This window comes from Astyanax mexicanus, chromosome 1 (genome assembly GCF_023375975.1).
Source record: "Astyanax mexicanus isolate ESR-SI-001 chromosome 1, AstMex3_surface, whole genome shotgun sequence".
Taxonomy (NCBI): Eukaryota; Metazoa; Chordata; class Actinopteri; order Characiformes; family Acestrorhamphidae; genus Astyanax; species Astyanax mexicanus.
Window position 1 is genome coordinate 25,187,877 of NC_064408.1, and position 13,263 is coordinate 25,201,139.

Below are 13,263 nucleotides of genomic sequence, written 5' to 3' on the forward strand. Positions count from 1 at the left end.
CAATTTTTGGGACCAAACTGCGTTAATTCTTTTACATTAATTAAATGAACAATGGAAAACAGTACAACTGTCCAACACTTCAAAATGTGTATATGATGCAAATGGCCTGAAACAAGTAAACAGTGAAAAGATTCTCCAATTAATATTTTGCATAAATGTCTTTGAACAGAAACCAAGTGCATCTGTTGTTTATTCATGGTATGTTTTGTGTCAACTGGTTGTTTGTTCTTTAGAGGGAAGTACATGGAATCTAATGTAAATGTAATGTAAATTAGTATTAGTGGCAATCGACCGTACACTACAGATTTAGCATTAAATTTAGAGATTGAGATAAAACAAATAGTCCTGAAATTGTCCTGGAATCCTCACTGGACAGCTACTTTAGGACCAGTATTTACAAAAAATGTGGTAACACTAAAATGTTGTATGTAACAGTTAGAAAAACAGTCAGAATTAAATTTCTTTGATCATCTTTACCCTTTTCTACCAAAATAACTCTGGATCTGTTCAGGCTTATAAGAACCTTGGTGCTTTTCAGAGAGCCAGCTCACATTTGCACCAGTTTTAGTGAAACCAAGGATTTGTCACAGAATGCGTAAAAAACAGAGGGAGTTGCACAGAATGGCTCTCGGTCAATACTAAAGAATCTACTATTCTTTGGTTCCAAAGTCTATTTTTGTTGGTGGAAATGTGCCAAACTATTCACAATTAAGTGTGAGGTTTACTTTGGTGATCATGGTACACTGAAAAATGTTTCTAAGTAAGTGTGAATCACTAATATCAGCCACTTCCTTATCTCACACCACAATCTTACCCCTTCGCCCCTTCTGTTTTTCCACTCAACACAACATGAACAATGGCCACATCCCCAAATCCCTGGAACTCTAAAACCTCATTATCCATCCGGAATGGCACGTAGCTCTGATGAGCCTTACACTGTCGCAGACACATTACTACCAGGCTCACTGAGCCGAGATGTTATCTGTGATTAACATTCCTATTAACTCAGAGGAAAGTAATGTTCTAAATAAGGTCTCATCATAGTCTCCTTTACCTTTCTAGACATAGTTTTAAGGGGAATTCTAGCCTAATTATAGCTAAAACTGGTATTTGTTGTGTTAAGTAAACACTAGAGTATATTTTACTCTCTAGTGTTGCATTGCATTCCTCAGCCTCATCGCTTTCATGTTTTCATTCATCATTGTTCACAGACAAAAAATGACCAGCAAACACTGCTGTTCGGTTGCAGAAAGCTGTGTAACCCCACCCACCCCCATAGGTTTCAATGGCAAAACAGACAACTTTCAATCATGTTTTTTTCTAATATACTGTAATTCTACCTCTATTATTTAAATGCAACAGCTAGTGTAACCTCTGTTTATATTGTCAATTTTTTATATCCCCACAGAATTCGTTTTTTAAAACGTTATTCAGCTCTATTCAAAAAAGGTGTGGTTATTGTAAAAGGGCTGGTTATGGGCGGGACCAATAACAGACCGTCAGCTCCGCTCCGCTCTGCAGCCTCAGGGGCGGGGTTATTTAAATGAGTAGTCTCTCTCCACAGTCTTTCTCCCTCCTCTGGTCTCTACTGCGCAGACTGGCGGAAGACTTTGGCTTCATTTTCATTTTCATTGAATGAATGGGAACGGCGACACGGCATCCATCTTTTTTTACAGTCTCTGGTCATACTGAATTAAACACATACGACACTATAGATTGGAAAAATATATGCAATATATTGCAATATATTGCATTGTTTTTGGTGTCATTATATAAATATTAATATTTTTATTGAACTATAGGAGATCTAAACTCGTTCCCCAGTTTGACTTACTTGAGTTATTGCCTTATTTCTTCTTCTTTTGGTTTCGCTAAACAAATAAAAATTTTCTTGCAATACTGAGTATCGCAGATCACAGCATCATGACATTATTGTTATTGATGATAACTTATGATCACAGGAATCTGTTAGCTAAAGTATTCTTTCACCAGACTGCACTTGCTTCCTAGTAATGCCATGTCAATGGCAGTTCGAAACGTGGTAGTGACTGACTTTACATGTTGTAAATGTGCTAGTGTCTTCACTCTACTTGTGTTGGGGATTGAGGATTCCTAATAAGTGGGTAACGTAACTGACATTTAGAGTACTTGATTTTTAAACTCATTTGGTTGCTCTAAAACCTTTGTAGCAAACTTCAAACAACACTTTTGGGTTCTGCTGAGTTTCTCTGTATGACTCTTCTATTAAGCTGCAGACTGGAATTATGACCACACCACCCTCTTGACTCAGACTAACTTTTATGTAGTTTCTTTCCAGTCAAATGGGCATTCTAATTTGACCTTCTACACAGCTTATGAGCTGTTCTTTCTGAGGCTGTTCTTGGTCTCCCAGACCTTATATTGACCTCCACAGTCCCCACTGTAGGGTACAAATATTGTAACATGATATTTACAGAACATTTCTAGATACAAAATATAGATCATATTTTCACATCCTGAAAAAAAATCAATAAGTGTTGGCAGTTATTACTCAAATGTGTTTAAGTAAAAATGAAGTTCACAATATATTCAAAGAAATCATTTTTTCACAATAACAAATTTATCACAACATATATATATATATATATATATATATACAGTTGTGGTCAAAAGTTTACATACACTTGTAAAAAAACATAATGTTATGGCTGTCTTGAGTTTTCAATAAGTTCTACAACTCTTATTTTTCTGTGATAGAGTGATCGGAACACATACATGTTTGTCACAAAAAACAGTCATAAAATTTGGTTCTTTCATAAATTTATTATGGGTCTGCTGAAAATGTCACCAAATCTGCTGGGTCAAAAATATACATACAGCAACATTAGTATTTGGTTACATGTCCCTTGGCCATTTTCACGGCAACTAGGCGCTTTTGGTAGCCATCCACAAGCTCCTGGCAAGCTTCAGGTTGAATGTTTGACCACTCTTCTTGACAGAATTGGTGCAGTTCAGCTAAATGTGATGGTTTTCTTGCATGAACCCGTTTCTTTAGCACTGTCCACATGTTCTCAATGGGGTTTAAGTCAGAACTTTGGGAAGGCCATTCTAAAACCTTAATTCTAGCCTGGTTTAGCCATTCCTTTACCACTTTTGATGTGTGTTTTGGGTCATTGTCTTGTTGGAACACCCAACTGCGCCCAAGACCCAACCTTCGGGCTGATGGTTTTAAGTTTTCCTGCAGAATTTGGAGGTAATCCTCCTTCTTCATTATCCCATTTACTTTCTGCAAAGAACCAGTTCCACTGGCAGCAAAACATCCCCAGAGCATAATACTACCACCACCATGCTTGACAGTAGGCATGGTGTTCCTGGGATTAAAGGCCTCACCTTTTCTCCTCCAAACATATTGCTGGGTGTTGTGGCCAAACAGCTCAATTTTTGTTTCGTCTGACCAGAGAACTTTCCTCCAGAAGGTTTTATCTTTGTCCATGTGATCAGCAGCAAACTTCAGCCGAGTCTTAAGGTGCCTTTTCTGGAGCAAGGGCTTCTTTCTTGCACGGCAGCCTCTCAGTCCATGGCGATGTAAAACACGCTTGACTGTGGAGACTGACACCTGTGTTCCATCAGCTTCCAAATCCTTGCAGACCTGCTTCTTGGTGATTCTTGGTTGACTCTTGACCATCCTGACCAATCTCCTCTCGGCAGCATGTGATAGCTTGCGTTTTCTTCCTGATCGTGGCAGTGACACAACTGTTCCATGCACTTTATACTTGCGTATAATTGTCTGCACAGTTGCTCTTGGGACCTGTAGCTGCTTTGAAATGGCTCCAAGTGACTTCCCTGACTTGTTCAAGTCAATAATTCGCTTTTTCAGATCCACACTGAGTTCCTTTGACTTTCCCATTGTAGCTTTTGTAGCTGAGTCTAATCACTGGGTCAAATGAGCCCTATTTAAATGGGCTCATGAGAAGTCAACAGCTGTAGTCAATCAGAATCACTTACAAGAAGTGAAGAGGCCATGACATGAAGCTAATTTGATTGACACAACTCGCTACATCACCAAAATTGACAAATTTTGTTGCTGTATGTATATTTTTGACCCAGCAGATTTGGTGACATTTTCAGCAGACCCATAATAAATTTATGAAAGAACCAAATTTTATGACTGTTTTTTGTGACAAACATGTATGTGTTCCGATCACTCTATCACAGAAAAATAAGAGTTGTAGAACTTATTGAAAACTCAAGACAGCCATAACATTATGTTTTTTTACAAGTGTATGTAAACTTTTGACCACAACTGTATATATATATATATATATATATATATATTATTTACATTTCTTCATATTGTATGTTGCTGCAAAAAGTCATGGGCAGCAGTGCGTTACAGTTACCAGGCAACACAACTTCTATCCATGATAAAAATCACTTTGAAGCAACAGTTTTTGCTTCTGTTATAAAATATTTGTTCACATTTTGTATTGTTTATAGCTCCGGATGCATCGTTTAAGACATGCTACTGTACAATCCTGTGTTTTCTGATAAAACTCTGTTTTTCTAAGATGAACTGATCAGGACCCAGTTTATCTAAGATAAGATAATCTTACCTGGGAGAGAGAGTGTTTAGTGTGACTTTAGTTTAGTTACTTATATATGTGTGATATATATAGCTCTGTAGAATCAAGACCAGAACTGTTTAAAATCAAACCAAATCAAATTTAAAACACAGTACTGTACTAAAACTTGCACCAACATGTAACATCCCTCTCACAGATCCCACAAATTAAAGGTGACAAGGATAGTTATCAGAATGACAGGTAGATGTAGGTGTGTCATAATTACTTTGTTTATACTTGGACTTGCAGAAATTGTTAAGATAAACGGTATTATCATCACTTTTTAGGCCACCGATGAAAAATAATAAAACACAATAATCCTGAAATTACACAATTTTACAAAGCAACAACTTTATAATTCTTAATAAAAATCAGACATTGGAATTAGAACTATAAAATTACAATTACTGAAGGAAAGTTAACTTAGTGAACTAGTTCATTTAAATAATTATGAACTGAATTTTGAACTAGTTCACTTTAAAAGTGAACTGCCACAGCACCAGACATTCATTAAGTACTAGAGACCCAGACTTGAATAAAAGTACTCAAAAGTAAGTACTCTATCAAAAAAGTGACTTGAGTAGAAGTTAAACTCCACACTAAAGTATTCAAAATGTTTTGTACTTTAGTATTGCAAGAAGTTTGCCAGTAGTTTATTCTAAAATTCTACTCAAGCAGTGAAAGTAAAAGTACAGTACTGTGTTATTTGTGTAGTTACTACAAAATGCAGTGGGGAGTTTTTAGAGTGAAAGGCAAAACAGGAAGAGCACAGTCTTATTATATGATCAGCTTGATCTCATCACTGATTCCCTTAATAATGAGGAGCTTCTTCAAACCCGGTGACAGTACAGAACATCTACAGCTCTAGAACCGCAGTGATAATGTGGGTTTGGAATAATTCCTAACATTATTATAATTGTAATGAATAATGATGCAGCAAATAAAAAATGTATCAGAGTAAAATATTAAACTCATCAAAAATATGTAGTGAAGTAAACTTGGTTGCTATGGTGTTGCTAGGGTATCCCATGTGGAAATGAAACAACCCAGCTGGCACACAACCGACCTTCAACGTTGAAATGTGGTTGAAATATGACCAAAGTAATGTAATATGACTAAATTTAATGTTCAATGGTTGTGCCAACATTGAAATTTTAATGTTGAATCAACATAATGTCCTCAACCTTCTGACTTTTGAATCAGCATTTTACATTTAATCACCATATAATTTCTAAAAACGGTTGGATGGAGAGATGAAACAGTGTCTTACTTCTATTTGCAGTAACTGCTTTTTAATTTAACACCATGTTCATGTTCTAATAGTTTTACTGTTTTAGTGTTTTTGAGATCAGATTTTGAATCAGATTGGTAGTGGTGGGTAACTTTCATTATACTCAGCTTTAATACAGTGATGTAAGTTTATTGTTAACACTTAGTTAACCATAGGATGTTTTAGTGAGCTATTGTTTATTAAAGGTTGAACATATGATGTTGAAACAACGTTGCTATATCATAACATAACATATAAGTTGAAATGCCAGCTGGGAAAAAAATAAAAGCCCTGTTGGTAAACAAAATCAACATACTGCCTCATTTATGATAGACAATACTAAGGTCAGTAAAAATGATTATAGTTTATGTTAATATATTTTAAGATACGTCAATAACATAGTTTCGTAAAATTTCTAAATGTTTACCAAATTCAGCCAGACCAAAATCCACCTCCAGAACTTTCTAGTTATTGTAATATTAACTAAACATTTATTTTAACATTGAGCTCAATCTACTCATTAGATATTAGTGAGAGAGATCAATTAGAAATCCGAAATAAAAGGTCCTTCACTGCAGAAACCCTGCGATCTGCTTTCTTCTCCTCAGGCAAACAAAAGCTGGACTAAAAGAAGGGCAGTATTTTTTTCCTGCTTTGGGAACTTTTCTTCTGGGACCACCCCTGGCTTTATCCCCACTCATTCCCAAACTCCAGCTCCCAAACTCTCCACTGCTGACGATTCTCAATGACATAACACCTCCAGACTGGACTGAGGAGCAGCAGATCAGAGTAAAATCATTAAATCAGTATATTAAACACTGCTGGCAGGCTCAGGATCAGCTGTTTGATCTGTGATGTGAGTCAAATGTTTGTTTGAGTCTATCTGAGCTGCAGCAGAGCGTGGAGAACTTTCCTCCCTAAAGAAGAAGAAAAGCTGCTCACCCCCTCCAGAAACACTCCGCCGGGATCAGAGAGTAATCCGACCTGTTAAAGATCAGCAGCCCGCATAGTATTCCCCTCCGCTCAGTGTCCAAACTTTACAGCCCCGCTCTCTCCACTTCCCTCATCCACACACTCACACACACCCCGACACTCACTTCTCTCACTCTTTTCCGTCGTAGACTCAGATCTACAGGTCGCACTTACCGTAAACACCCGAGGAGCCGCGCCCCAAAACATACACCCACAGAGCGGGTTTAAGGTCTGTAAACATGTTTATAAACTCCTATATTCATGGATAAATGTGTCCTACAACCTTAGCAGATTTCCACACAAGTCCTAAAAATAGTTAAAAAGAACCACCTGAAACAAATAAAAAAATAAGACAAAAATATAATCATATATAAGATAAGATAAGATAAGACTTTATTGATCCCCCAAGGGGGAAATTGACTTGTTACAGCAGCAAGACAAAATCAGTGTGCATATTCAGTAACTAAAAAGTATACTTCTACTTAAATAAAAAGTAAAAGGGCAAATTGTGCAACAGAGGGCAACATAACAATAACTAACATAATTTAAAACTCAATCTGAATACTAATATACATAAGAACCAGAGAAAATTTAGAATTTTATATATTACTGTAGGCTATTATTGTCCAGTCTCACTGCTGATGCACTTTTGATATAAAAAGTTTATTTCTATCACTAGTGATGCCCCAACACCAGAAGGGGCGAAGACGAGCACAATCACATGCCTCCTCCGATACATGTGAAGCCAGTCACCGCCTCTTTTTGAACTACTGCTGATGCAGCATTTCCGAGTAGAATAACATTGCGCTCAGAAGAACGCACAGTGACTCAGTTCATCAGCTCACAGACGCCCTGTGCTAAGCGATATCAGCCTTTGAAGTGATGTGGGGAAAGAGCGCTATCTACCCACCCAGAGAAACAAGGCTAATTGTACTCTCTCAGTGCTCCAGTAGCTGATGGCAAGATACATGAACAGGATTCGAACCGGCGATCGCCTGATCATAGTGGCAGTGCTAAGTCCTCTGGACCAATCAGAGCCCCAATACAACATTTTTCTTAAAAGTCTGTGAACCTTTAAACATTAGCAGATATTTTAAATGTAATTAAGAAAGTGGTGTTTTTAATCAATAGGATAACATTCAGGTGTCAGGGGGTCACACCAGAAAGGTTAATATCATCACAGTCCAATAACCATACAATTTTTTGTTTACGACACAATTTGAACACAAACTGTCCCATACACTGTGTCAATTTTTTTTAAAGAAAAGAACCTAACAGAAATTCTCCAAAATGATAAACCACTTTCAACTTCAACAGATAGTTAAGAAGTTAGGAAAATTATCACTCTCCTGTAAAATCGCTGTTTTGGACATACATGTTTTTCATTGATCAGTGACGATATACTTATTATATTTTGCCTGATATTTTTGTCTCATTTGTTTGATTTTGCCTCATCTACTTTCAGGACGCAAATTCATGGAGAAATATAGAAAATTCTAAAGGGTTCACAAACATGTGTATTCACACTATATGATGGCCAAATCCTTGGAACATTTGCCCATTTATTGTTTCAGCAGGAGTCTTGTTAATATTGTCTACTGTCTAGGAAAGGCTTTCATCATCACTTCACTTCATCACGAAAGAATTGGATGAAGCACCATCAATCAACAGAACACAGTTTCACTGTTCCACAGCTCAATACTGGGGATTTTAAACCCATCTTGCCCATACCTGTTTATAAAGACACAATGCCATTAGGTTCATTTTTATTTATTTCAGACAGTGGTTATAATTAATGGACGGAGTAAATTAGGAGTGGTCCCATTAAAAAAAGATTTAAGTCACTTTGGAACACTTCCAATATTTTAACACAACAGATAGAATTTGACTAAGTGTAAAAGTAAAGATAAATCAAGAAGCTCAGAATAAAAACAATTATCTTAGATCAGGCCTTTTTCATCCATGCAATTCTAAAATGTATTGCTCTATAAAAGTTTAATTGTCTCTGAGCTCTTCATGCCCAAACTGCAGTTTAAAACTGTAAATGCACTTTTCACTCTAATAAATGCCATGTGTGTTTATAATGCAATAATTTGTCTAACCTACCATGGATCATGTTAGTAGCAATTTCAGTAACCTCCCTGGGTTTCCTTAATAAAAATGTATAAAGTATGATTAGGATTAGGATTACGATTAGTATTAATATTAATGCAATGGTATTTCAATTTTTTTTATAGAAATAATTATATCCTTTTTAGGTATATTATGTATTGTTTCATAACTTCTAATTGCTTTTAAAATTATTTATATTCAATAAAACACCTTATAGCAATGTCTGAGTACAAAATAATACGTCTTATATGTAATCATATAATATAAGTAAATTAACATTAACTGTCATTGTCATCACTGTCAGTAATATTAAAAGCTCCTATATTGCATTTTTTATATATATATTTAAGGGAAATATACGGAATTAATTGTTTATACACTTTCCACAGTAAACCTTATTCCTAACGTGTTTTAACCAAAAGTATACGGCCGCGTTTACCGTAAATATTAGAATAAAACATCTGCACTCCGTGTTTATCGTAAATCTTGGAGTAGCAGACCCGGGATGCAGTCTGCTGCTCCTAACCGGTAAAATATCCGCAGAGACACACCCTCGTCCATGTGTACTTACCGCGGTCCAGATCCACATATCCAGGACTAATCCCTCAGCGCTCATTTCCCCCCTGGCCCTGAGTTTTTTTAGCAGGAGAGACGGGGAGGTCGAGCTTTACCCCTCTGACTTTCCAGCATGCTGCATCCTTACCGTAATCCGCGTAGGAGCTGCGCAGAACCCCCGCTCTGCAGCAAATGAGCTGAATCTACTCCCTTACCTGTAGCTTTCTTTATTTTAATATGAATGCATTATATTTTATCTTCGCAGAACTAACAGTCGTATGTATAGGATTTGGCACACCTGGTTACTTGATTTGTTGAGAAAATAAGTCATTTAGACTTGTTCAGCTATCTGGTACCTTTATTTTTCATTCCGGCAATTCTGGCCACACCATGGACACACCTCTATCTACGAACACACTCTCAGTCTTGCTGATGCCTATTACACTATTTTTATAGTTCTACCCTATTTTGCACTAGTAATTCATTCACTATTTCATTCAGCTACTGTTTACGTATCTTTTGCACTGCTAAATTTAAATTATTATATAACTGTGTATTTGCACTTTCTGTATGGCTGACATCAGTTATCCTTACTTTATGTACATCAACTGGTGTTCACTGTCTATTGTGTTCAACTGCACTACCTCCATTCTCCATTACACACACACACTAAAGACTGTACCTTTATACTTTACATTCTATTTTTTATTGTAGTGTATTTATATGTATCGTTATATTTTATCTTTTTGTAACTTTGTGTACTATACACTATCTATCTATCTATCTATCTATCTATTTAGCACTAACATTGGGCTCGATGGATTTGGTCTAAATCTATACAAAGATGGATGCTTTTTCTGACCACCTTTAACCCTATGATGATTAGAACGTACAGTAGTTCAGATCCAATTAGTATTCTTTCTGAACATTTTTCAAATTCAAATGTATATGCTAATATTAAGCAAATAAATCTTCTAATGGGGTAAACAAATTTTATGTTTGGTTAGATTTCTTAAAAGTCTCACAATGAGGCAATTAAGACTTAATTCTCTTAAATTCAGAATCAGAATAACCTGCATGGTGACTGTTTGTGCTTCTTCTAAGTTCAAATGACTTAAAATACGGTAAAAAGTGAGACTGACTAAGATAAGTATTCCTCAAATAAGCAAAAAAATGCTACACTTACAATGCTTGGTAAGACAGAAATTCTATTAGGAAACTAAATGTTTTTTGTTTTTGCCTTAAAATAAGATCGTTTCACACCTAAATGTAGTGAACACAAAATGTAGTGAACAGATACTGTATGCTAGAATTTCTAGTGTATATCATAACACAGTGTGGTGGTGATGTGTCAGACATCCTCAAAGCGGCACAAACAAAGGCAGTTTGTTGTTTGGTCATTTCCTAGTTAGTTCTCTAAATAGCAAATGCTACATAGTGAATAGTGAAGGAGTTAATAAGTGAACCATTCCGAACATAAGCCTTCCAGAATTATAATGTAAAATAGAGGCAAACTAAGTCTGGACTAAGAAGGATGTGAGCTATACATCACATTTTGATAACATGGTAATATTTGTCATATATAGTGTTTTAAAGTTTAGATCCAATCTAATTAAAGGTTGCTGGTTACCCTTATTGATCATGCATAGATCCAGATGGCTTCATTCTGACCTCTGACCTTAAGGCCTTTAACTATAGCCTACAGCAATACTGGGCTGGTATTTATGACAGAAACTAATCTGATCAGCTTTCCTTCACCCTAAACTGCAGGAAAGGAGATGATGACCCTTGTAAAGAAAAATAGGATACTTACATTGTGCTGGAATAGGCTAGTTAGATACTCACATGGTTATTTTAGTACTAATGATTAATATTATTATAAATTACACTCAGTAACTACTAAGAATACTAGTCATATGTTATTGTTGCAGATTGTTAAGCAACAATTTAAGTATGTTTTTCTGAGCTGCCTAATTAAACACACATTACACACATTAAAATGCTTAAATTGTTTTTCTAATACAACCACTGTGCTCGTCAATCAGATACCTCATATGTGTAATTAATGTAGTCCCAGGAAGTACTTAGTATATTTATAAAAACATTAAGTATGTAATTCAGGGCACCTAAATGCATGCTTACTCTACTACAATTCACATACTTTTAATATGCGTATGCTCATATATCTCCAATTTACACATATTGCTTTACATTACTTTACAAGAAAAGCAAAAACATTCAGCGGAAATCAATAGAACACATTGAGTTTTATCAGGGACAAAAAACATACGCTATATATCATCTGTGCCAAATTAACATGACCAAATAAAGTATAAGATGCATAAGAGAAGGGATACTGTAAACATAGAATGAGATATGAATGCACTAAATGCTGGTTAAACATTAACATTAATACTGTAAATACTGTAATGGATGCAAACATAAATTTGTGTTTTATTACTATACTGTCTCCAGCAGTGTAGAACTACACATCTTATGAATTCTCACACTGTATGAGGTACAAGGAACACAGATTAAATATTAAATAAGGTTTAACTTTCCCACGCACCACACAAACACTCTCACTCTCTCTCTCCCTCTGCTTACGTATATATAAAAATACATAGAAACAGAAACTGTTGTGAAAGAATCACCTGCAGAAACCAGTCTGAAAACAACATACTTCAGTGTAGTGTGTAGGTGGCTAAAAGAAGTCAAAAGTTCAATATAGTTCAAACAAAATTCCTCCAAAAATTATATCTGAAATCCTGAAATATATAAAAGCAATCAAACAAAAGCTAAGTATGTAGGGATTAACTGGTGTACAAATAAATAAATAAATAAATAAATAAATAAAACAAGATAATGGCCCTATCTGTATTCAGATTTGATAATCAGCATTACATCAGCATGACTTAACCCTGATGTTTATATTTTTTGTTTAACTGATAATTCTTTATGTCAGTATGATTTACCAGCAAAAAAAAGGAAAACTTGCAATGCATATTCAAGTAAATATATATATTAAGTTAAAATTATTTATACTGAGATGCCAAAAGCCATGGGAAATAAACTCGTATTGTGTCCCTTGACTTTTGTCATGTGAGATGAAAGCTAAAGAACACTGCACATACCTGTGGGATACATGTGTGTGGTACTCTTGCATCATAATTACTGGTTACAATGTCCACTGTGGGTGGTAATGCTATACCCACACAACTCTGGAAATGGAATGTCCTATCCATCTGACACCCTCTATCAGGCCTCGCTCCAAATCCCATAATTCACATCACACGCTACAAAATTATACATTATTACTGAAGAATAATACGACAGAACTACAGGAGATTTGTACGGAGTTAAGTAATTGTTAAAATTTTTAAAGAGGTATTATACAGAACAATAGAAAACTAAAAGGTTTATGTAGTATTTCTTCCTGTGTTATTATTACATTTCAACTGAACTTTGCTTCCCAAGTAACTGTGTCAAGGAAGTTCTCAGGTTCTCAACACTACAAACAGGGTAATATGCAGGTGTTTCAGATTTCTCACTTGCTCAAGGTCAACAAAGTCTGTTTATTTATAAAAGAACACTGCTTTATGGCCAAAGCCATTTTTAGAATTATAATGATGCCAAATGTACCAGACTTGATCCTACATTCATAACATGCCTCAAAATGATAATCTATTCTGAAACCTTAGAAGAAATGCATGTAAAATATTTATAAAGAAAATCAAGGAAATTTTAGTTAAT

The 13,263-nt window shown here is 35.5% G+C and overlaps 1 protein-coding gene across 2 annotated transcripts in view; it reads right to left on the reverse strand.

Annotated features, from left to right (window-relative positions):
* pld2 (phospholipase D2) overlaps positions 1-9,635 on the reverse strand; it is a 78,135-nt gene extending 68,500 nt beyond the window's left edge. The window contains exon 1 of one of the 2 annotated variants that reach the window (XM_049475192.1): positions 9,527-9,635. The gene's annotated coding sequence lies outside the window, so the exon portion shown is untranslated. Of the gene's footprint in view, positions 1-6,813; positions 6,983-9,526 lie in introns of those variants that run through there. The other variant, XM_049475187.1, reaches the window with a different exon arrangement.
* Between the last annotated feature and the right edge of the window lie 3,628 nt (positions 9,636-13,263).